A 24,392-nucleotide genomic window follows, 5' to 3' on the forward strand; every position below is an offset into this window, starting at 1 on the left:
TCCATATTTTAGGGGAGAAGGTGAGAGCGATTTTGAAATCCAATTTTTTTAAAATCTGGCAACATTCAATTTTTCAACCGATTCCGTTAGTTTTACTTCGGGTCACACAAAGCTGTTTTTACACTTTCTTCTTCAGGTTCACGGCTTGGTCAAAAACGAAGGAGAAGTTGGATCACGTCTCAAAACGGCAATTTCAACATAAAATACAACCCTGTATATAACAACTGCACATTTTTTATTTTTATTTCTTATCTTTTAAATAAAAAAACCCTAAATTAATGTTGTTCCATTTCCGAGAAATCACAATTTTAAAGACACTAATTCTTGTGCTCTGACTGTGAAGTCTCTTTGAAAAAAATCATTAATGGTTCGCTTTGAATTAATTTCATACTATACCCCCAGCACCACAGGTTTTGAGGGTGTTTAGTTTTTACTTCCGGAGAAATAATTGAACAAAAACTGATTCGTTACCTTAATGAGCTGCGGAAATGTCATCGAGTCATCATTAGCTGGCAGCCCTACAGGAATACTTCGTCGATGCCCATCTATCAGCTGCACTTAGGGGAATTCACCAACTTGTGCGCATGGACATTAGTCCGCTTGATAAGCAAACCCCCATTGCACCCCCTTGGCAGCGGCGACGGTTGACGAGCGAAAAGTCGCGTCCACATAACGGGAAAACAGAATTTTCCGAAGAACCTTACGTGGTGCAATTTCCGCACTCCAGTTCGAATTCGGTTGTCGCGCGATTCCGGGGGTGTTTTCTGTTTGGCGTCGCGTCACAACCACCCGAAATTGGTTTGGTGTTTTGTAGCGGATTTTTGTCGCGTGGCGATTGCGGAAAGTGGACGGCACTCGGGAAACCTAAGTCAGAGACGGATTTAATTCTATCGATTACGTTCGCGCGGACAATTACTTGTTTGCGTGGAGTTTGTTCTCAGCTTATTAAAATTTTAAGGAAACTTCTAAAGATTTCACTCGGCCCAAAGGGGGTGGGAGAATAGTGATTACATTTGGTCACGGGTTGCGGATACAAAGAATGAAATGTTTACGTGAGGCTTGCGTCCGTCGATTTTGCGCTTTTGTTCGATAACGTGTCGAGGGTTGGAGTCACGCGGCGAAGGGTTGAATGAAATGCAAGAAGTGAAAGAGTGAAAGTTGTGTTGGTGTCGGGGAGGCGGAAGACGCGCGGGGGAATGCTTCCATTCTGACAAAGTGAATTTGAGTGAAATAGTTACCAATTGAATTTGAAGTGAAAGAAGGACGGTGCCCGGAGAGAGGAGACGCTGAACGCAAGATCTGCAACCTGCTTTACTACCGCTCCGCGATTGTCATCTGTTTGGAAGAAATAGTTATCAATCGATGAACAGCCGGTTTTTGGCGGGAATAGCAGAGCATACGCTAGGGAAGGTGAGGAGAATTGTTTGAATCTGGTTAGCTTTACTTTTGACGAAGTCCTTATCACACATTACTTTACATAGAATGGTAATAATTCTATTGTTTGCAAATAAGCTGACGCCTATTAGTACTTTATCACTGTTGGCAGCATTATCGAGCAAGTTACAAATATATTCAACAAATAAAAGCAATATTAAGTACAGTAACAATATGGTAAAGAACTCAGTAACCTTCCACCAAGTAATTCAACTAAGTATATATGCGGTTGATTTTGTTTTGAGCCCGTCTCGTCGATAGGGGAGGGAATGATTACCTCGCAGATTCCTTGGGGGGTTCCGGAAACAAGGCATAAATTAACTTTATTGTTCGACTTATGAGAGGGGTGGCATCTTTTCACCTTAGGTTATTTTCTTACTACTACGCTAGCATTCAAAATCCTTTCCATTTTCTACGAAAGGAATTCATGAACACTTTGTAGGTAGGTATCAGTGGCCGCTCCAAGGAGGCCGATTAGCGCTTTGGTGCGCCGTTTTGATGCCACATGTCCTAAGACCGTGACTGTTGTTATGGGAGCAGGGAGGCAGAGTTCAGCCGGCTTGGATCTTCAGAGCCAGCCCATAGCATTCACGAAGGAAAGCAGCTCTCCCCTGAGGTCCCTAAGAATGGCTTACCCAGTGTCCGCAGCCTGACTCTAGCCAGAGCTGGGCAATCGCAGAGAAAGTGCATGAGGGTTTCCCTTCCTTCTCCGCAGCTTCGTCAATGCGAGTTGTACAGTATGCCGAGCCTAGCGACATGGTACCCTGTGGGCGAGTGCCCCGTGCAGACCGCCGTAATCTTGAATGCATTTGCACGGTCTATGTTATAAGTGGGCCAAATTCTCCTTGACTTGGCACAGCTTGTAAGCCTTTGTCATCTCATGCCCGCGGCTGCTAGGTAGTGCGAGTAGACTCGGCCCCCGACAGCCACCAGCGGAACACGGACTGTATTCGCCGAAGGACTGTCAAGACCGCAGCCCTGCCTGACCAATCCGTCAGCCCGCTTATTCCCCTCTATGTTCCACTGCCCACGAACCCAGAGGAGGCGTCTCTGCACTGCCCCACCAGCCGGGAAGATGTCGTCGTACAAGGCCTTGATGGCCGCTTGGCTGTCGGTCAGAATGGCTATGTTACGCTTGGGGCTCGAATCACGCTCCAGCCATCGACGGACTTCCAATATCGCCAGTATTTCCGCGAAACCTGGGAGACCATTCGACTATGATACACCGTGTGTATTCGAGCCCCATTAGCACCTGCACACGCGGTTCTTTGAATCCTGTTAAGTTTCGTTCTATTGTATTTTTTCTTCAAAGTTTGCCACCATGCAACAGAGCCGTACGTTAGGATCGGACGCACTACAGCGGTGTACATCCAGAGAACCATCCTTGGCCGGAGACCCCATTTCTTTGCAAAGGTCCTCTTGCAGGCATAGAAGGCTATATAGGCCTTTTTAACCCTCAGTTCTATGTTCAATCTTCAATTTAGCTTACGATCCAGGATTACACCCAGATACTTTACATTAGAGGAAAGAACCAATCTTTGTTCATTCAGCCGTGGTAGATAGAATTCAGGTATCCTTGTCTTGGTGGTGAATAGCATCAGTTGCGTTTTGGTTGGGTTTATATTGAGTCCGCATCTTGCGGCCCACAGACACACCTTTCACAACGCTCCTTCCATGATGTCGCTCATAATGGACAGAAACATCCCTGATACTAATATCACCAAGTCATTGGCATACGCCACCACCATCACCCCGCTACTGTCCAATGTACGAAAATTTTGTCCATTACTATTAACCAGAGCACCGGTGAGATGGCGCCACCCTGGGGCGTGCCTCTGTTCACAGCTCTGGTCAAGTGGTTGCCTCCCAGATTCGACTGTATTATCCTGGTGCTTAGCATGGATGTAATCCAATGCGTGAGATACTCCTCCAATCCAATATCCTTCCTTCCTTGATAGCGTTGGTACTGACGTTGTTAAAAGCTCCCTCTATATCCAAGAAGGCAGCAAAGGTATACTGTTTGTACTGCAGCGACCGCTCAAATGTGCCAATTACGTCGTGGAGGGCGGTTTCTGTGGATTTTCCTTTGAGGTAGGCATGTTGGGACTTAGAGAAAGGCGTTCTCTCCATAATCGTCCTTAAGTGAATGCCTAGGACGCGTTCTAGGGTCTTCAGCACGACAAAGGGCAGGCTGATTGGTCGAAAGTCCTTCGCGGACTCATGACCGCGCCTGCCCGCTTTCGGTATGAAAACCACTCGTGCGCACCTCCAGGATAGCGGTACGTATCCTAAAGAGATGCAGCTCCGGTAAATTTCAACAAGCCACGACACAACCCTTTCCTGCTGCTTCTGTAGCATGACTGGTATTATGCCATCTGGGCCTGGAGATTTGTATGCGGAAAAGCTGTTTATAGCCCAGCCGATTTGATAGTCTCGCACAGCAAGGTTCTGACTCACAGTTCTCCTCGCTGGAGGGAAAGTGCGTTTGAACCAGCAGCTGCACTTTGTAGTGATGAACAAAAAACTTTAGCCGTAACTTCTATAGTTTAGACACTTTCCATTCAAGCAAAATCAAATATTTTTTTTATATGTATTCATAACCAATTAATTGCTCTTATATTTAATAGCGTACGCACTATTACGGTGAATTCGATCCACTAGGTTAGGTTAAAGAAAGACCCCTTGGTAGCTGCACTGTTCGCAAGAGGCCGGAAATGTAAGGACATGTCTTAAAAGCAGAGACCGTGTTGATTCTTCTTTGAATAAAGTCGGAACAACTAGTAATGTATAGTAATGCAATTTGCGCTGACGAGAGCTTATTAGTAAAGATTGATCTGGGCCTCGAAGGCGATTGGAATCGTTTTGACGAGCTGACCTCGCTACTAAACCGGATAAAGGCTAGAGAAGAGCAAAACTTAGCCGAGCCTACCACACTAAGTTCTTTACATAGGTATTATTGAAAGGAGGAGTCCTATTTTCTATAATTGACTCGCCAGTAAAAATAACATCAAAATATTTGCAGTCGTTTTAGGAGCATCCTCTTCCCGTAATTATGACTAGGTATCATAATCATCAACGGCGCAACAACTGGTATCCGGTCTAGGCCTGCCTTAATGAGGAACTCCAGACACCCCGGTTTTGCGTCTAAGTTCACCAATTCGATATCCCTAAAAGCTGTCTTGTGTCCTGTCCTACACCATCTCAGGCAGGGTCTGCCTTCGCTTCTTTTTCTACCGTAGATATTGCCCTTACGGACTTTTCGAGCTGGATCATCCTCGTCCATACGGATGAAGTGACCTGCTGACCACACGGAATCGTTAAAAGTTCTTCGGAGGGTTCTTCTCTCGAACGCATCCAAGAGTTCGTAAGAACCCAAGTGTCCGAGGAATGCATAAGGACTAACAAGATGATAGTCTTGTACAGTAAGAATTTTGACCTTATGTTGAGAAATTTCGAGCAAAACAGTTTTGTAAGCTGGAATAGGCTCTGTTGGCTGACAACTGCCCTGCGCGCATTTCATCATCGTAGCTGTTATCGTTTTTTGATTTTCGACACTAGATAGGAGAAATTATCATTATTATAATTATTATTGATCTGGATGAAGGCAGATTGTACGTCTCGGGTCGTTCTTCCCATGATGTCGATATGGTCAGCATAGGCCAGTAGTTGGGTGGACTTAAGGAGGATCGTACCTCTTGCATTTACCTCAGCATCACGAATCACTTTCTCGAGGGCCAGATTAAAGAGGACGCATCCCCTTGTCGTAGACCGTTGTTGATGTTGAATGGTCTTGAGAGTGATCCTGCTTCTTTTATTTGGCCTCGCACTTTGGTCAGGGTCAGCCTAGTCAGTCTTATCAATTTCGACCGAATTCTCTCATGGCCGTGTACAGTTTTACCCTGGCTATCCTATCATAGGCGGCTTTAAAGTCAATGAAGAGATAGTGCAACTGATGTCCATATTCCAACAGCTTGTCGCAGAGAGAAAATCTGATTTGTTGCTGATTGTTGCCTGGAGTGAAGCCTCTTTGGTATGGGTCAATGATGTTCTGGGCGTATGGGGCTATCCGGCCTAACAAATTAGCTGAGAATACCTTATAGATTGTACTCAGCAACGTGATACCTCTATAATTGCTGGACTGTGTGATATCTCCCTTTTTATGTATGAGACAGATAATGCCTCTTTGCCAGTCGTCAGGCATTGATTCGCTGTCTCACATGTTGAGCACAAGTTGATGAACCACTTGGTGTAATTGGTCGCTTTCTTATTTCACCAATTCGGCAGTAATTCCATCGGCTCCTGGCGGCTTATGATTTTTAAGCCGATGAATTGCACGGACTGTTTCTTCTATACTTGGTGGTGGCAGTATTTGTCCGTCGTCTTCAGTTGGCGGGACCTCCAACTCACCGATGTTCTGGTTGTTCAGTAATTCATCAAGGCACTCAACCCATCGCTCCAATATGCCCATTCTGTCGGAAATCAGATTTCCCTCTTTGTTTTGTCAGGATGAACATCGAGGTGTGTAAGGCTACTGACTTGTTGGTAAAACTTGCACGCCTAGTGCGTTTGCTCCCTGTACTTTTCGAGTTCACGACCTGTTGGTTCTCGCAGGGTTCCGTTTTCCGTTTGTGAAGTCGTTTCTTCGCTCGCCGGAGTTCGTGATAGGTCTCCGCACGTGCCCGCGTTCTTTGAGAATGCAACATTACTCGGTATGCAGCATTATTCTGTTCCGTTTCCAGCTTACATTCATCATCAAACCAGCCGTTGCGACCCTTTTTGCAGCTGGGGTCGAGTATGTTTGTGGCCGTATTTATGATAAAGTTCTTCAGGTGATTGTGAAGATCATTTGTTGATACTTCATCTCCAGGATCACTGTTGACTGCGGTTATTGCGGCATCCATTTCCCCCTTATAGGTGTTGCGGAGGGCTGTGTTGTGAATGGCTTCAGTGTTAACTTTCACCTGATTGTCAGAGGGGATTCTGGGTGGTGTTGTTATTAGAGCTCGGAGCACCATGCCAATGAGATAGTGATCCGAGTCTATATTGGCCCCCCTATATGTTCTGACATTCATCAAGGCTGAGAGATGGCGGCGTTCGATCAGCACGTGGCCAATTTGGTTGAAAGTGGTCCCGTTTGGAGAGGCCCACGTATGTTTGTGAACCGCTTTCCGCGCAAACCAGCTACTTCCAACAACCATTTCATGTGACACTACTAATTGATCCGCAGTCCGTTATCATTTGTATTTTGGTGTAAGTTATGGGAGCCAACGTATCGCCGAAGTATGATTTTGATGTCATATCTGGCATATGCTATTCAACGGCAGTTTTTCTCTCATTTGTTTTCAATTTATGTGGCTGGCTCTCCAGTAGAAATAATAATTGCATGTCCCGAAATCTTGAATGTAAATATGGCTGAGCTTTCTGTTGACTTGTTGATGGTCATGGCTACAAGAAAACCGCTCCCTTGGGGTGCAAATTGACCCAATTTGTCTAAAGTGTTCCAGAGCTTATTTACTACACTCAGAACTGAATTTCTAATCCTTATGTAACACAGAGTGTGTGTATGTACAGCTTCCTATTTATCGCAGGAAAATTGAACAGAAAATAAACAAATTTCAAAATAAATATTTCCCGGGCATGAAATAGACTAAAGCACGGATATAAGCTCGTAGTCTATGATTAAACGGGAGAAATTTTTCTAGCCTCAAACCATTGGAGCGAAGAACTTAAATTCATTTCTCGCTCGTTATGTGTCAGATAGAGGCAAGCACTCGTGTGAGAAAAACATGTCGCCCGGAGCGACATCCGAACCTAGGACAGACTGCTTCGTAGCACTGTGCGTTAGTGCGATGAGCTAAGAAACTATGAGAAGTTAGACCGGCCATGGCTCATGAGTTTAGAGCTGTATTTGGTCGTAGCTAAGAGCGATGCAAATTTAGATTTGGAAGTTAATTAAATTACTGATAGTATGTGGTCTAGATGTAGATATGTAGTAGCATGCAAATTAGTGCAAATTAAGTAAGAATAACTTCGAAAAGAAGAGAATATTTAATTGTTTGTAGTTGGCACATGGGGCATTTGTTTATTTGGATAACTTGAAGGATGTTCATCGGCAAATGTAATTCGAAAGTAAAAATAAAAAGTAATTGGGTCTGTTAAGGTAATTATTAAGTCAATAAATGCTCAATTAAATTCATACTAAAATCTAATGATTACATGTTCCTTTTTCAACTTTGAGGAAAATCTATTTAGCACACATGTCTTGTTAAGTTGAAAGTATCGAATGTGAAAAGTCTTATTTTTCACGAGGCATTGAAACTTATCTAAAACTGAATACAATAAATTTGTTGTTTGAAAGTATAGTTATTCTGAAAATCGATTACACTTCCCTCATACAACATTGACAGAGGTAGTTCTTTCGAAACACGTTTTTGGTGTATAAGTTTTATTCATTTTTTAAACATTAGCATAAATGAATTCTTACTATTTTGCATTTCATTCCTATTAACACTTAAAAATAATATCTTGTGGCTTTAACTGTTTGGGTAATTATTCTTCTCCTTTTTCTTCAGCCTTTGTCTCGTTCACAAGCGGCGTCGGCTCGTCGTTATCGGTTTCGCCATTTGGCTCTATCAAATGCCTGGTCTGGCTGCAATCTCGAGGCTTTTAAATCCCCATCCAGCGTATCAAGCCACCGTTGTTTCGGCCGGCCTTTTGGTCGTTTACCATCGACTTCGATGTTCAGACCAATCTTGGCAAGTGAATTATCGCGCCACTAGTCCAACGCAATATCTGTGTCTCCATTACCGCAAGACGCCGTTCATTGTCTTTTATAGTTAGCCAACACTGAGAACCAGAGGGCGACAGGACCGACGACATTACGGTAAATTTTAGATTTGAGACGTTCGTTGATACGTCGATCACAAAGAACGCCACTTCATCCAGCTTGCGTTAATGCATAAAGCAATTTCATAATTCAGTTCTCCATTGGCTGATAGCGTTGACCCGAGGTATTTAAATCGCTCGTCAATCAGAAATGCAATGTAAAGAGGGTGATGCTTTTCAGGGTTTTTCTCCGTGAGTAACAGCGCAGTGTGCATTGCCTCAGTAGTTCCGCAGTTTTTGACAAAATCGGCTTGGTTCACGGTTATTTCAACGATTTCGCGAATACGATTGTCAAGAATGCATTCAAAAATCTTCATGGTATGGGAAAGTAACCGGATCGGACGGTAATTTGAACATTCTGCTGGACTACCTTTCTTTTTCCATATTGGAACAGTGGTACTTTTTTGCCAGTCAGATGGTGTTCTTCCTTCCTGAATAATCCGATTAAAGAATTCACTGAGCCACAGTGTTGAGTCCCAGCTCTTCGCTTTCCAGAGCTCAGATGCAGTGTCGTCAGGTTCTGTGGCTTTCTCCGATTTCCTCGACTTCAGTTGCGCTGAGGGGTGTGGAAGTGGAGGATGAGCATATTCTCCAGTTGGAATCTGTTCGAAGTATTCTCGCCTCTGCAGCTCGACGGTTGGTGAACAAAGCACCGTTCTTGTCATTAACGCAACAGAATTGTTCGATATCCTGTGCACGTTCGTTATGACTTTTATCAAGTCGATACAGATCTCTCTCGCCATCCCGAGTGTCCAGTTTATCGTGAAGATTTTTGTAATGGTCTGCTCGGGTGACAGCGACTGCTTTCTTTGCTTCCCGGTTGGCATTCTTATAAATTTGCGAATTGGCTAGCGTTTTATCGTCGAGAAATTTGTGTAGAGGCGTTTCTTTCCACGGACCTTCATTTCAACTTCATCACCCCGGCTTGGTGACCCCGAAGGTTGCAGAGGCAGCGTTATGGATCGTGTCTTTCATTTAGTTCCATGATTTTTCCATATTCGTAATGGTCGGTAATCATGTGAGTGAGATCATTTCTTCTTCCTTCTCACGAAATCGCCACCAGTTAATGCTTGGCGGGCCAGTGCGTTCTTCACGCTGTTTTATCGGTATCTTAATTCGCAGGACGATGTTGATCTCATAGGGAGCGGCTTTGCAGTCAGTGACAGTGGTAAAATGTCGGCATGTTATGAGAATATAGTCGATTTGCGTTTTACTGCTTCCACTACAAAATGTAGGAAGATGACCGTTTGATGAACCATGTATTCATAAGTACAAGGTCATGTGTGTCTGCAAAATCGATTATATGCTCGCCACCCTCATTGCGCGCTCCGAATCCCTTTCTCCCATGGCACCTGTTATCGTCTGCCTTTTCACCCACATGACCATTAAGGTCGCCGGCAATGATGATATAGTCGTCAGCAGGCACGTGACACGTCTTTTCATCGAGAAGTTGCCAGAAGGCATCTTTCTCGGCATATATACATCATTTTTCTTGGCATACTATCAAAAAGATTCTTCCATACATACGGTGAACTAATTAAAAAGTTGGGCAGAAACGGCAATACACTTTGAAATCAAATATCTCGGTACTCGGTTTATATTTTTAAATAGCCTATTGGAGAAAAAACAATACAATCGCATCTGCATTTTCTAGCGTTGTTATTATTTAATTAGTTTTATTTGAAACAGAAAAATAGCGGTAAAACCAAGTGAGTGTTTTATGTAACCAAAAAAAAAACTTGGACACTTCAAATTTAATACAAAGAGAACAAATTTATGATAACAATTGTGTAAATTAATATTAAGAGGTCTTCTTCTCATTCAGCAGGAAAGACCTTCAGATAACTTTTATGTGATTCTCCAAGTCCTTTTTGCCTTGCCCTGAGTGTGTGTTTTGAATCATTGGAATGATCTAACATTATATCAGATGACAAACCCAGTATATCAAGTTAACCTATTTTAGTGGCGTTATCTTGGATTATATGCAGTAATCCTGGTCCATTAGACGCCACCACATTATGATGCTAGCACCGCCGTGTGCAGCTATTGGCTTAATATTACGATCTTCTTAGGCGGTGACCACCCTCCTCCATACCAATTGTGAGCCATCGGGACCGAAAATATTGGATTTAGACTCGTCGCAAAAAGCGGCTTTCTAAAGCTCTTCAGCTTTATTAAGAAACTCTTGAGCATATTAAATTAGTTTTTTCAATATTTCATTGGGGAAGCATCTTCGGAGTATATAGTAGGCCCTTAATCCCTCTCTGTGCCAAAAAATTCGAATGGTTTTAGGATGGACCGTTATTATACCGTTGTGCCAACATTTTTTGCAATAGATACTGCAGTTGTCTTGAAGTTGTATCAAATGTTTCACGAAATCTGTCGTTTTGTTTGCTCCGATTAGATTTTCATGGTTCGACCACCACCTGTTTTACGAGAAGCGGAGCCATTTTCTTTAAAGTTTTTTATTGCATAATGAGCAGTAAACTTTGAATTTTTTGTCTTCTATACTTCCGGTCTCTCCAGAAATTGATCTTTTCAAGACTCCTTATTATTGTTCTATGTAGTTGAGGTCTGAAGGCTGTGGGACTACTCAAGAATTTTGATATTGTCCTTTTTAAACTACGCTTGGGTTGATTTGGCAGTGTGCTTAGGATCATTGTCTTGCTAGAAGGCAATATCGGCTCTCAAAATACCGATGTACGAAGGTGCCGGGATATTTTCGGGGATTCTATGGTTCAATTTGACATTCATCGATAACTTATGCAATTTCTGAAATAGTCTTTAATTTCTTGCAGATTTCGGCTATCTATTGGTTAACTTTTAGCATCTACTTCATGCTAAAAATTAAAAATAATTTTCTCTGGCAAGCTGAGATTTTAGCTGGTAGATAGGACTTGATCCTACCAGTTGTATGTCGAACTTTTTAAAGTGCGTTTCATAGGCTTGGACAGATTCTGGAAGGCTGCCATTTTATGCTGGTAAACATGGAACGAAGTGACCGGGATTGTCTGCTGGTTGCTCGTCAGTTTCCTGTAAATAGAAAAAGAAAGTTATTAACTTCAATCTCATGAGTGAAAGTTATTTTTGGGTGTAGTTCTTATGTTATCGAACATATTGTTGATACTTGTTCCTGGGATCACTGTCAAAATGTCATCCACGTACTTCAATCATATATTTGGCAATTCTCCATCTTGCTCCATTTCCTCCTCCAGTGATGCCATAAAAATTTCACTTAGGAGTGGGGATATCCCATCGCTACACCTGAGGTTGTCTTAATAATTTTCATTTATGTAGAGGGAAGCCAACCGCATATTGTTTTGCCTTCTCCTCCAGTCTGATGTCGAACAAAACCGTAGTACCCACTTTTCAAATTGTATTATTGCCTCTTTTACAGGCGTGCTGGGAAATAAAGGTTTGACATCAAATTATACTAGGCGGTGATTATCCGCCAAAACCTCCGCTACACTCAATCTCACTCAATCAATTCTTTCGAGTGTTTCCCGTTGGTAGACCCCAATTTTGGCATTCCTTAACAACTTCGCAGTGTACGTAAGGGAGTTAGAATTGGCAATAATATCCCTTATCTCATTGCCTGCTTTGTGTATTTTTGGTTGGCATCCGGAGCTGGGCTGGGTTATCAACCACTAGAGAGCTTTCTTTATGGCCTTCCCTACTCCTTTTGTGTATGCTGGTATCATGCAAGAACTGTAGGTCGTTGCTGGGCAACTTAGTGGCTTAATCCTTCGATATGATAAGCTGTTGTATGCCAATGATAATGCTTCAAAACATTTCCAGGCTATGCTCATTAATGACATATGACATGGCGACACCACAAGGGTCGTATTAATAATAGTAATAATAATAATCGTTGGCGCAACAATCCATGTTGGATCAGGGCCTTGAAGTGTGTTAGAGCACTTCATTCAAGACCGTAACGGTACACTAGGAGATTCTTTGGTCCTCTGTTTACTTCCCTTATGACGAGGATGAAGCTCCCAGTGGAACATTCGTTGAAGCTATCCAATATGCCAAGAGTAAAGGCATACGGGTAACATCAGGATGCGATGCTAATGCTCGCCACAGGGGAGTTTAAATATCAATAGGAGAGGAATGAGACTATTAGAATATCTGGCAGGAGCTGAACTGCAGATCCTCAATTGTAGGAGCTCCCTTTTTCATTGCAGTCAGGCGAGAGGTTATTGACATGACGATGGTATCTACTGAGGTGGCATCTCTTAAGGGAGAGTGGAGAGTATTGAAGTTGGTGTATTAGATTGGAAATAGACACGTATTCACCTCTAACCGATCTATTTCGGAATCAGCGTAAAATAGATTGGGCGACGTACAAAATGGGTATTTTTTGGACATTTAACTCGTTCCATAGATAAGTCTATGGATCCAGGTGGCGTCATCACCGCTTAAGTAATAGAGGGAATGAATGCCCTGGGTCTACATATTCGGAATTTATACTGAGCATGCTTGGCACAGGCTTATATTCCAATAGACTCCCCGCGTTAGAAAATAACTAAATGTTTTTTGAAGTCGGAATAGTAGTTTTACCTGCCCAATTACCATATCCGTTGAAAAAAACCAATTCGCTAGACCGAAAAGAAAACGCCGTGATTGGCTGATACTCCATGTGACGTCACGGAACGAGCAATTTGAATCTTATTTACGTGAAAGCATTACCAGCGTAAAAGTTATAGAGACAATGCAGTGAGAGTACAGTTAATGCACAGGGACAATGTTTATACGGCTTTGGGCAAAATAATGCACGAACACAAGTGCACAAGAAATTTCAGTCGCATTCTTTTTTAAAACGTAGGTTTCTAAAAGATCACAGTCCGCAAAAAAATGATTTGCACTGAGCGGGATTCGAACCTGGATCCGGTTGATTATCTATCTCTCCCCCTGTGGCTTGATTTGAATTTGAATAATAGCAACACAAAATTTTAACGCAGTCATATATTAGGTTGTAGCACATGAAATGGCCGATTTGGTACTAAAATTTGAAACGACTAAAGCTTACAAAAATTTATTTAATTAATCAAAATAAGTGCCAGTCGATTCAAAACACTTCTCCCAGCGAGATACAAGAGCAGGTATGCCAGTTTCGTAGAAGTCCAATTTTCGGGTGTTGATAAACTCGTCGAAGGCAATTTTGATGGTCTTTTCATTCCTAAATTGTTTTTCCGCCAAAAATGATCCAAATGCTTAAAAAAGTGGTAGTCGGTTGGCGAAAGGTGCGGGGAATATAGTGGATGAGGCAGAGTTTCATACTGCAACTCGTTCAACTTTTGAACCATTGTTCTGAATACATGAGGTCGTGCATTGTCGTGAAGGAGTATCATTGAATACTCAATTTTTGGTGCATTTCCTCGAGTTGGGCACAGTATTTCTGTGCATTTATCGTTTCTCCAGGTGCCAAAAAAGAATAGTGGATAACTCCATCTGTAGCCCACCAAACAATCATCATTATCTTCTTCGGATGGAGGCTTGGTTTGCGCATATGCTTCGGTGGCTCATCAGCATCTAGCCATTGTGCTGATCGGCGACGATTGTCGTATAATATCCACTTTTCATCACATGTCACTATTCTGTGCAAAAACGGATCGCCTCTCTTGCGGGAGAGTAAAGAACTGCAAATTCCCATCCGAAGCGCCATGTTTTGCTCCGTAAGGGTATGCGGAACCCATTTGTCAAGCGTTTTCCCCTTTCCAAGTTGTTGCAAGTACCGGGAAACTGTCGAATAGTGTATGCTCAGTTTTTCTGCAATGTCTCTCACAGACTGACGTGTATTGGATTCGACTAGCAAACGCAGCTCGTCGTTATCAATCGATGGTCTTGAATGTTCACGTGGCTCGCTTTGAAGGTTTACGTCGAGTGACCGGAATTTTTCGAACCACCGCGGTGGTTCGTTCGCTTAGCGTATCAGCTCCAAATGCGCTGTTAATGTTCCTGGTCACCTCCGCCGCTTTATGCTCGAGTTTGAACTCATACAGAAAAAGTATACGTTCGCGGCTCTTTTCCATATTTTTTCTTTTTATTCACTGTTTTCACAACGCTGATCAAAACTAAAATGACTCCTTGATTAAATGTAGGAATATTTGTATCTGCCTTCAGGACCGTCTCAGACGATGCAGCGTTCGTCATCTCGGGAATGATGCCGATTGACATCCTGGCAACCGAAATGATGAACATTTATAACACCAGGTCCATCTCTCCCTTATTTCAGGTGAAAAAACCTAGCCTGTCAGGATTGGGATGCGATCAATTCCATGATCGCAGTAATACAGGAGAAACTGCGAAAAGCAGAAGAAGTGAGGAAGGCGTGGTTACGAACCCCGCGCCCCGTGATTTAATACCTAAAGGTGTTTCCACGGGGTAGGGGGGAGTCGGGTGTGGTTTTAGTGGGTAAAAATCCCACACTCTGGCGTGCCCAGGCCAGAGTCTCAAAGATTTCCACCTCCTAAAAAAAAAAAAAAAAGACGGACAGGCAGACACTGTCTCGATTCTAATAAGGTTTTGTTTCACACAAAACCTTAAAAAAAAGAAATAATAAGAAAAATGGAATATAGTGAACCACATGGTGGGGCGCATTCAAAATAGATTGAGGAAAGGATAAACCGGGGAAGGTGTGAGAGCAATCGGTAATCGAGAGAAGAGGTAAAACTAAGTCTCCCCCGTGAAGTAATACTTTGGGGGAGTTGCACGGGGAAGAAGCAAGAGTATTTTTAGTGGATAGAAATCTCTCACGTGTCTTCTGGAAATATGTATTGACTGATTGAAAAGCAGAAAGGTGGTGAGCCGACGTTGTTCTACACAAATTTTTAAAAGCTGGAAATTTGAAAATGGAGTATGAGCTCTGCTGGGCTGCAAAGGAGGAGTAAAACAAGGGTAGCAGAACCAAGTCTTTATTTTTCTTTCTATTGAATTCGTTGATACCGGAATGTCTTGTCTTGGTAACAATAAACTGAGAGTTTTCATTCAAGTAGAAGCTGAAATTAACGTGGACTCACGAACTTTCATTCTTTCATTTGAAAATCTGTTTTGGGTGATTCCCTCATGTTTACACTTTGACTGTAACCTATTCTTTGATCGCTTTCCTGATTCCCCAAAGTATTTTCCGACCACCAACAGAGTAAATATCCCAATCGGGTTTTTGACTGTACACAGGAGTTTATTGAAGGATTCGTTATTCTTATTCTTCTATGGTATGAAATATCTGAAACCATGTTTATTTTCCCTAGCCTTCGTTGTCCGTATCTAATTAAAATCACTTTCTAAAAGCTTCTAAACTATCTTAAAAATTTCTTATAAAGCGTTCATCTATGATTCACACATTCGTTATCCCGCCATCTGCGATATCCTTACGCTCTCCGTACAAACAATCTACACTGATAGTAAAATGTCTAGTCACCAAATAAAAATCGATATTATATCCATTAATAATGCAGGTGGCGTGATGAGCGTTGGCTGAAGGAACTGGGTAAAATGCGAAACGCTATGAATGCTAGGAAAGACGAAACTTGTCCTATGACAAGGCATGGTGGCAGATGGTATCTACGTGCCAATAACCTAAACAGAAGTCCTTGACTGCAAGCGCGACGAAGGCAAGCTATCGCTTAGCTAAGGAGAGGGTGGAACTTCTATCCGATTCAAATGTGTCGTCACTTCGAAACACTTTGAAGCTACACTCGAACGATACGAGTGCACATAGGAATGCAACAGTGATGTTCGTAGCAACACGAATTTTAATAGCTGTGGAGAGAATCAGATGGGGGTTGCTATGGTGACCGTGCCGTCACTACAAGACGTCCTTTGGGAGTTGTCCATTGAATTTCGAGAGCCTGAAACCGGTATGTCCAATCACATGGTGTGCGTTTACAGGAAATGCTGAAAAAGGCCTTGAATTATATAATAAATCTTCTGTTTTTGGTTAAACTGGTGGAGAACTTTTAAAACTTCTTGTCCTAACTCAGTTAGATGGAAAGGTTGCATAATCGGGAGGCATGTTAGGATATTTTTGCGAGGATGAAAATTATACTTATTTGTAGAGTATTTTGAATTTGGTGATTCTATATTATTCCTAGCTTTTGCAAACAGCTACTAAAAAGTGTATTTAAGAACTGAGCAAATACGTTTAAAAAAGTGTAGTTCTAAAATAAAGATTTGTTATTGTAATGCAAAGCAATCAATAGTTCCTCCTATAATTTTGCAGTTGTGAAAATTTTTTCTTTTCCTTCAGATTCACTTTCTATAATATTTCCCTTTTATTTTTATAAAGAGGCAGTGGTTATCAAAGGTTGCGATAGTCTTTTTGGCTCCTATGTATATGGAGGAGGCTTTTCAAGTTGAAGTTTTCCTTTGAGATGATATCCAAATGATTTGTAGGTCGTTTATGATGTTCTTTTCCAGTCGCCACTTGACTTGTATCTATATCTTTCGGCTAAGTCACCTAGCTAGGTGTTTAGGATCTTTTAACAAGTAACATTAGTGCGACTATTAATGTATCTGACAATAATCAAGGTTTTTCATTGGCTTTGCTTTTACAGGATTTTTGAGTATCTTAGCTACCTTTTTGGTATTTAGTGTGAATGAAATGGTGGCCAGGGAACACATTACGAAAAGGAAATTCGTGGCTTAAGGGGGTCATCCCGTGAGTCGGCTCCGAGGAATCGATAGAATATATGAGCGAAGTGATTTTTTGATATTCGGAGTCGTTCGGAAATTACAGTGTTAAACAGGTAAAATGTCGCGTATTTATCGGTCGAAATGACGTTCGAATAACTTCGTTAAAACCATAAGAATTGAAGCCAAGGCTTTACATGTGTTTCTTGAAGAAACCTAAGGTTTATGGACTAGGTATAGCGGATTAACGGTCAGTTAAGATTTTATGACTAAAAATCGCATTTTACTTTTTAAATGCGTTTTTCTCGAAACTGCATATTGAAAATCGGCTGCCACCATAGCCAAAAATCTATTGAACGAAATTCTCTGAAATTTTCAGTACTTATTCAGAACATATTTCTACGGTCCACAAACTAGGATAATTCCGATTCATTGGGTAGTTTTTTTTATTCGTTAAAGAAGTCTTAAAAAAACAGCAAAATTCACAAAAAAAAAGTTTAACGCCGCACCAAAAATTTAGCTTTTAATATTTTTTAATAATCCTAGTTTGAGGACAGTGGTTAAATCTGCACATTAGAATGCCGTTTACATTTTTTCTTTAAGATGACCACAGCGCCCTCTAGCGTGGTAGCAGAAATACACTTTTTTTTGGAGGTGGGTGTATAAGTTGCTCTGTATTTCAATAACGCACGACGTTATCGTGCTGGAAAAATGACTATGCGTGGTAGAAAATTCATATTTGTACGTTTATCCAGTTCGTCACAAAAAAGTTCTATGAAAAGCGAAAAAAAACGATCTTCACACGGGATGATCCCCTTAAGAGAAAGCGCTTTGGTTGGTAGCGTAGCTATCTTTTCTAGAATAACTGAACGTATTATTAAGCATCACCACCGCTACGACGATTTTTTTTGTGACTTCCAAATTTTAACTTATCATGAGAAAATAAATTTTTGCTGTGTTCATATTTTTAAGATCGAAAAACACTCATGATGATACAGATTTAGAAGAGTTAAGTCAAAATGTTCAAAGAGATAATTTCATAACCGCGATTTATTATTTTTGTCATTTTTCAAATCATGGTTTATCTAGGGGACTCGACAAAACATATTGCATTTATTTTCTAGTCTTCATGATGTGTGTGTTACTTTGAGCGCGACAAAATACTCGTTTTTTTCAAATTTTAAATTCTTTACTTGGAACATTCTTTTTGCATTATTTAGCTGAGTGTTGACAAACTCGTATAATGAACAATATTGACAAACTCGTAAACTCGTATAATGAACAATAATTCTGATGTATAAGTTTTGTTGCTGCCATGGGATAAATGGATTGAATTGAATTGCTTTATTCTAGCCCTCTCCGGGATAACGTCGGTCCTCCCATTTGTTAGCCTCCCCATTATATTGAAAGCGGCAGGTTCGGGTGGGCAGTCGCAGAGCCACCATGTCATCTGATCCCCCATGAAGAGAAAAGGAAGACGGGGGTCACTCGTCGCGTGGATGCCAGAATCAGCTCAGAGCTAATCTTTCTCCGTCAATATCGCGGGCGTTAGGTCTTTTCTTTGTGATTGTGCCCCCTCCTTTCTTAGGCCGTTAGACAGTGTAGGTCCTTTGGGATTGAAATCACCGGTGGTATCAATCCGCCTTTACGTCTTTATTAGAGTAGTTTATCTAGGGTGGGTTTAGTTTTCTTGACTATTGAATCTAGGCACATGATAAAATCTCTGTGTCCTGAACTCCAGCCTTCATCTCGCCGAACTGTTAGCATTCGGGTTAGCTCCAGCACGTATCGTCCGGTTCCATATATTATCTCGGCCAGCCGGCGTTCACGACTGGCAAACCTGTTACGGGAGTTTGGTTGGTTGACAGCCTTGGTGACCGTGTTGGTGCCAAGGTGATGCGACGCTAGACTCTCATCGTAACATAATCCAGTCAGTGCTTCCTGAAAGTTGCGTTTCTGGCAGAATCACCGTCCACCCTGTTCCAATGTTTGGAATGCCTCGTTAGGAAAACTTCGTTTCTTTATGAATTATGTATTTGTATGGAAATTCATGTTTTAGGGAGAATATACAGAAGTCGTAGATATTATAGCTGCATTTGTTCGACGAACAAGGTATTTCAAGAATTAGTAGAGGTAGCAAAGAAAGTCGAGCAAAGGGTAAAGGTTAAAGAAAATCAAAAAAAGGTCACGGATCGAACAGAACAATCATCACGAGATTATGAAGTCAACGTCTCACCTGGAGAGCTAACTTTTAGAGCATGTAAACTACAACGATAATATCCATCTCCAAATACGAGGAGTAAACAAACTATTCTTTGTTTCTATTCTATGTTCAAAGAAAATACAATTGGCAAATAAATTGCGACTTTAATGTTGGTTAGCGAATTAGAATCACCAAAAATAGTAGAGCACGTCAGATACACTTCTTGTTCACGCTGTCGACAGCTTTCCCGAAATCGATGAAGAGCAGATGAAGCGAAGATCTAAACTCCCAGCACTATTCTAAGATGATCAATAGGGTATTGATGTGATTAGTGTGATCCAGAGCGGAAGTCAGGATGCTCTCCGTTGACCAAGCTTTCAAGATATTCTTTGATCCAGAATTATTTTAGCTATTATTTTTATGACAGTAGGCCGTAGCTCGTAGATACCCCATCAATAGTGACACTCAAAGTGGGTGGCCTTCTTCCGAACCTTAACGATCATCCCCTTCTTCCACTTCCTCTTGGAACGGTCTCAGATTTTAAGGATTACCGTACCAGTGAAAGCAGTAGATCTGCAGAAATTGCAGGTGCACCGATGAATAACTCTTCGGGGAGATTGTCAAGCCCAGCGGCTCTATTTCGCTTGGTACATTGATGGTAAAGGTCACTTTTTTGTTTGGAGGAACAGTCCGTACTCGTACGTTACGGCGACTATCCATTTCCACCACAAAAGGTGGAACTTTATCGGTTAAGAACCGTGGTGAAGTTTTCCTTCCATCTCTCCAGCTGCTCGTCATCGCGGATGAGGAGTTGATTGTTAGCGTCCTTCTCAGGACCATCGAAAGATTTGCGATTTCTTGCAAATAGTTGCGTGATCCGATGCGATACAGTTCTGAAATTATTGCAATCTGCGGCAGCTTCCACTTTCTTGACGATCGCAATAACAAATTCACTTTTGTCACGGCGCACATTACGATGAGCTTCCTTCTGCACGGTATCGGAGATCGACCGCATCACGTTCTCCATCACTCACAGCGGTCAATAGTGCCCTTCATTCCTTCCGTTCATCGATTCGCTTCCGTGATGTTGTAGTCAGCCAGATCTTATAGGGGCCCTACAGGACGTGACCGATGACCTGCGTAGCATCCGACAAAAAAGCATTTCCAATGGAATTGCAAAGCTCATCAAGATTCCCAGGCGGCTTATTCAGTGTATCTACCGTCCGATCAGCAAGATAACTCTCCTACCGGTGAGAGTCAGCTGGATCATCAAAGTCAAAGTTATCATCAGTAAGAGAAAGGATCGGGGACCACAATGTATCGAATTGGAAGGGCATTGATTCACATATGTTAGAGAGAAATTTCGATCCTAGTTTTCTACAATGCCTTCCGGAAATAATTTTTTGAGGCGATGCGTAATATATGAACCTGGAGTTCGAGCAAATGGTACATATGTACGTTCAACCAGGTTAAGGTCTATCGTTCTAGGAATCTAGAGTCGGCGTTGCACATTATACATTCTGATGCCGAGAAAGAAGTGGGCAAAAAGTTGTTCTATGCCTAAAGTGGAGTTTTGTAACAAATTAAAGCACAGAACATTAGAATACTTCCGTTTTGTGTCCTAGCCAGTAAATACAAATCCATTCACTATGGTTGCTTCGAAGCAATTTAAATGATTCCCACTATCAAATTATATGTCGTGAGTTTTACGCTCCGTATTGACTTACCGACAAACAGGTTATATTTACTTTTACCAGACGGCAGAACTGAATATCAAAAGTCTAAGATTTTTTTTGATTGAATAGAGTCAAGAACAATGTCAGTATGTATATCACTTAGTACTGTAGGTTTTTCAGTTACGCTTGAAGAGTCATTTGACCGGTGACCGTAACATGGATGAGATGCGGTAGGTCTGTCAGTTTTGACTGTTTAATCGAATCAAAAATGACACGTTGACACTTTGTTTAGGCTGTCTGCTGGGGATGGTTTTTGATTGCAGAGTGTGTGATATGATTTCACAGTTCTTGACTATTCGCTATACGTGTATACTACATGGGGCGATTAGTTCGCGGACTGGGATAATTGTCGGTACAAGAAAAAATTCCATACAATATTTCAATAGTGCCAACTTCTAGAAGTTTCTATATAAAATTTGATAACAATTTGTTGACTGGTTACAAAGTTATACTCGTTTACGTGACGATACTTTCACTGACTTAACGATGAGTCTTCTCCCTCGAAAGCAATGATCTGTACATCCACCACTGATGCTGAAGGCTTTCGAGGGCCGAAAAAGGCTACGATCACAGAAAACGTTGACGAAATAGCCAAAAAGTGAAAGTGTGGGAAACATCGGCTTTAAAAATAATAACAGAGTGCCTACAATAATACATCGATTGGAAAATTGAATGAAAAACAATCTTATAAACCAAAAAAAAGGGGGGGGGGATTTCGTTGCCAAAAAGTGTAACAAGTCTCATTCTCAGAACCTATCCAACTGCACAATCTGAAAAAAAATCACAACACAGCTTCTGGTATTCCGACTTGTTGCAAGGTTTCGTATAAAACGACCTTATTAAAATCGATTCAATGTGCCTGTCTGTCTGGCACAGCCAATTTACGCGATCGATTCTCTTCCCAAGCAATTCTTCAGGTCTGAAAATATCTTTCGAGTTTATATGTACATACATACTTTTTTGTCTACATATTCGTATTCACTTGCGTAAATACCGAGGTATTCGCTTATCCGGACGATTCCGTAGCCTACACAATGACGAAATCTATGAGCGATACCATGACCGTCCGGTTGTGGACAAAATCCGGCTCAATAGGTTACGGTGGTCGGGTCACTTAATCCGTATGGATGAGGATGATCCCACCCGGAAAGTCTATAAGGGCAATATCTATGTTAGAAAAAGAAGACGAGGCAGACCCTGCCTAAGATGGAGCGATGGCTTAGGTCAGGACGCCAGACAGCTTTTAGGGATATCGAATTGGTGGACCTCGGCGCAAAACCGGGATGTTTGGAGTTCCTTATTAAGGCAGGCCTAGACCGGATACCGGTTGTTGCGCCGTTGATGATGATGATGATTCGCTTATCCAAATACGAATGCATTCATATTCGTATTCATAGAAAATCATAACACGAATTTATTCGTATTCGTATCTACGAATGCAAATATGCTCAACACTGGTATATATGTATATCTTTAGCAATTAGCGAAGGAATATTTTCCATTTTTAAGATTTTGTGTAAACACAAAACCTTATTAAAATCGGTTTACTGTCTGTCTGTCTGTCCGTCACACGCATTTTTCTTAGAGACGGTTATAGCGATTGACACAAAATTTGATAGAAAGGTGGGAACTGTGAACGCTCACGCATATAGTTAGTTACATCCTTTTACGTCGAATTTTAGGGGGAAGTCCCTATACATGCAAAAGGGGGGTGTACATTTTTTTTCCATCAAATAAACTCATGAGGGGTATCAAATGAAGGCTCTCCGGTCTTAGTTTTGACATTTGCTGGAAAGGTGGGGAGTGCGGGAGGTCGAAAGTGATCAATTCTTCAACGAACCCATTCTCAGAAACTACCCAACCAAAAAATTTGAAAAAAAATCAAGAGTCTGCCACTGTATGATGCATAGGCTCCGAAATAATACGCTCCATACCGATACCAGTTCAAATAAAGTTAATAACAGTACGTTATTATAATTTTTAGTAATTGGCAGGAAAAACCCCCTTAAGCCCACTCTAGAATTTCGCAGCAATGTAGACCACATCATGAGCATGATCCTAGCAAATTTGGTGAAAATTGCACTATTACTAATAAAGTTATATTAGGTCAAAGCTGTCACTTCAGTGCAAATTCAAGACTTTGAATGTCAATATCACTTCCAAGTGGATATTTTCACATAATACATGCATATATTACGTGCTACATACTAATGGGACAAATGCACACTCAAATCTCTTTATAAAAGAAATACACAAAACCTTTCATAACTGAACCGTCTAGCTTCCGGTTTCCCGACTTGCTATGCCGAAGGGGAAAACTAGAATGCTTAGAGATGTATTCACGCGCCTAGCTTCCGATATTTCGATTTGTTTTTATAATTGATAAAAAACAATGATGCGAGTATAATTCAAAGCACTGCTTAAAGTTATTTCAGCGTAATCTTAGAGGACTCGTGCGATGATATGTGACAATAAACGAAACGATCTAGTCAAGTCTAATAAACAATTTGGGCATGAGTTAGCACAAGGTAAAAGCCGCCCAAAAGAACCGAAAGGGTAAAAAAAGAGCCAGAGAGCTATTGGCCCGTATTTTTTGGAATGCTCCTGAAACCATTTTCATAACATAAATGATATTGAAAAACTGTCTCATAGATGCAGGATAATATTACGGTACATTATTGCTGCCTTGAATGATGAGATAAACAAAAAACAAGTCGGGAAACCGGAAGCTAGACGCTTCAGGGATGAAAGGTCATTTCTGAGAAAACTCTTGGACTTGCATTCATCTGTGAAGTGACAAATTGGATCGACTGTAACTTTGCTAGTAACAGTGCGATCCACCAAACTTGGTAAGATTGTGCTCTATCTTATAGCGTATGTTGCTGCGAAATTCGGTGATTCTAGGATGAACTTAAGGGGGTTTTGCAGTCCATTACTAAAAATTATATTATTATTAGCTTTATTTAAAGAGATATCGCTAGGAAGGGTCGTTCGGAGCCTAGGCACCCTGTAGTGGCAATCTCCTCATTTTTTTTCAGTCGGATAGTTTTTCAGAATGGGTCCGTGAAAAAAATGATCACTTTCGGTCCCCCCACCATTCAAACAGCTGTCAAAACTAAGACCGGCATCGGGAAGTACTAATCGAGACCTTTCATTTGATAAATTTGGTGTCAATCGCTACAACCGTTTCCGAGAAAAATGCGTGTGACAGACAGACAGACAAACAGTAAACCGATTTTAATAAGGTGTTTTAGACAAAACCTTAAAAACGTCTACAAATGAAGAGATCGCGATAATGCAAAACTTCACACATCTGGAATAGCATTGACTAAATTTAACGACCATAAATACGAAAATCTTCCCAACCACTATACACTAGATATGGCACCGGACGAATAGTTTTTGTTCCTGAACTTAGGTGGCTACAGAACAGAAGATTTTACTTGAATGAAGAGGTCAAACAGGAAGCAGAGGTTTGAGGCGTTCCACAAATGTGGCAA

General features: G+C 41.5%; 1 protein-coding gene across 1 annotated transcript in view; it reads left to right on the forward strand.

Annotated features, from left to right (window-relative positions):
* Positions 1–381: 381 nt before the first annotated feature.
* LOC119649061 (protein rhomboid) overlaps positions 382–24,392 on the forward strand; it is a 429,203-nt gene continuing 405,192 nt past the window's right edge. Inside the window, exon 1 of the mRNA XM_038051045.1 lies at positions 382–1,410. The gene's annotated coding sequence lies outside the window, so the exon portion shown is untranslated. The remainder of the gene's footprint in view (positions 1,411–24,392) is intronic.

Source organism: Hermetia illucens, chromosome 2 (genome assembly GCF_905115235.1).
Source record: "Hermetia illucens chromosome 2, iHerIll2.2.curated.20191125, whole genome shotgun sequence".
Classification (NCBI taxonomy): domain Eukaryota; kingdom Metazoa; phylum Arthropoda; class Insecta; order Diptera; family Stratiomyidae; genus Hermetia; species Hermetia illucens.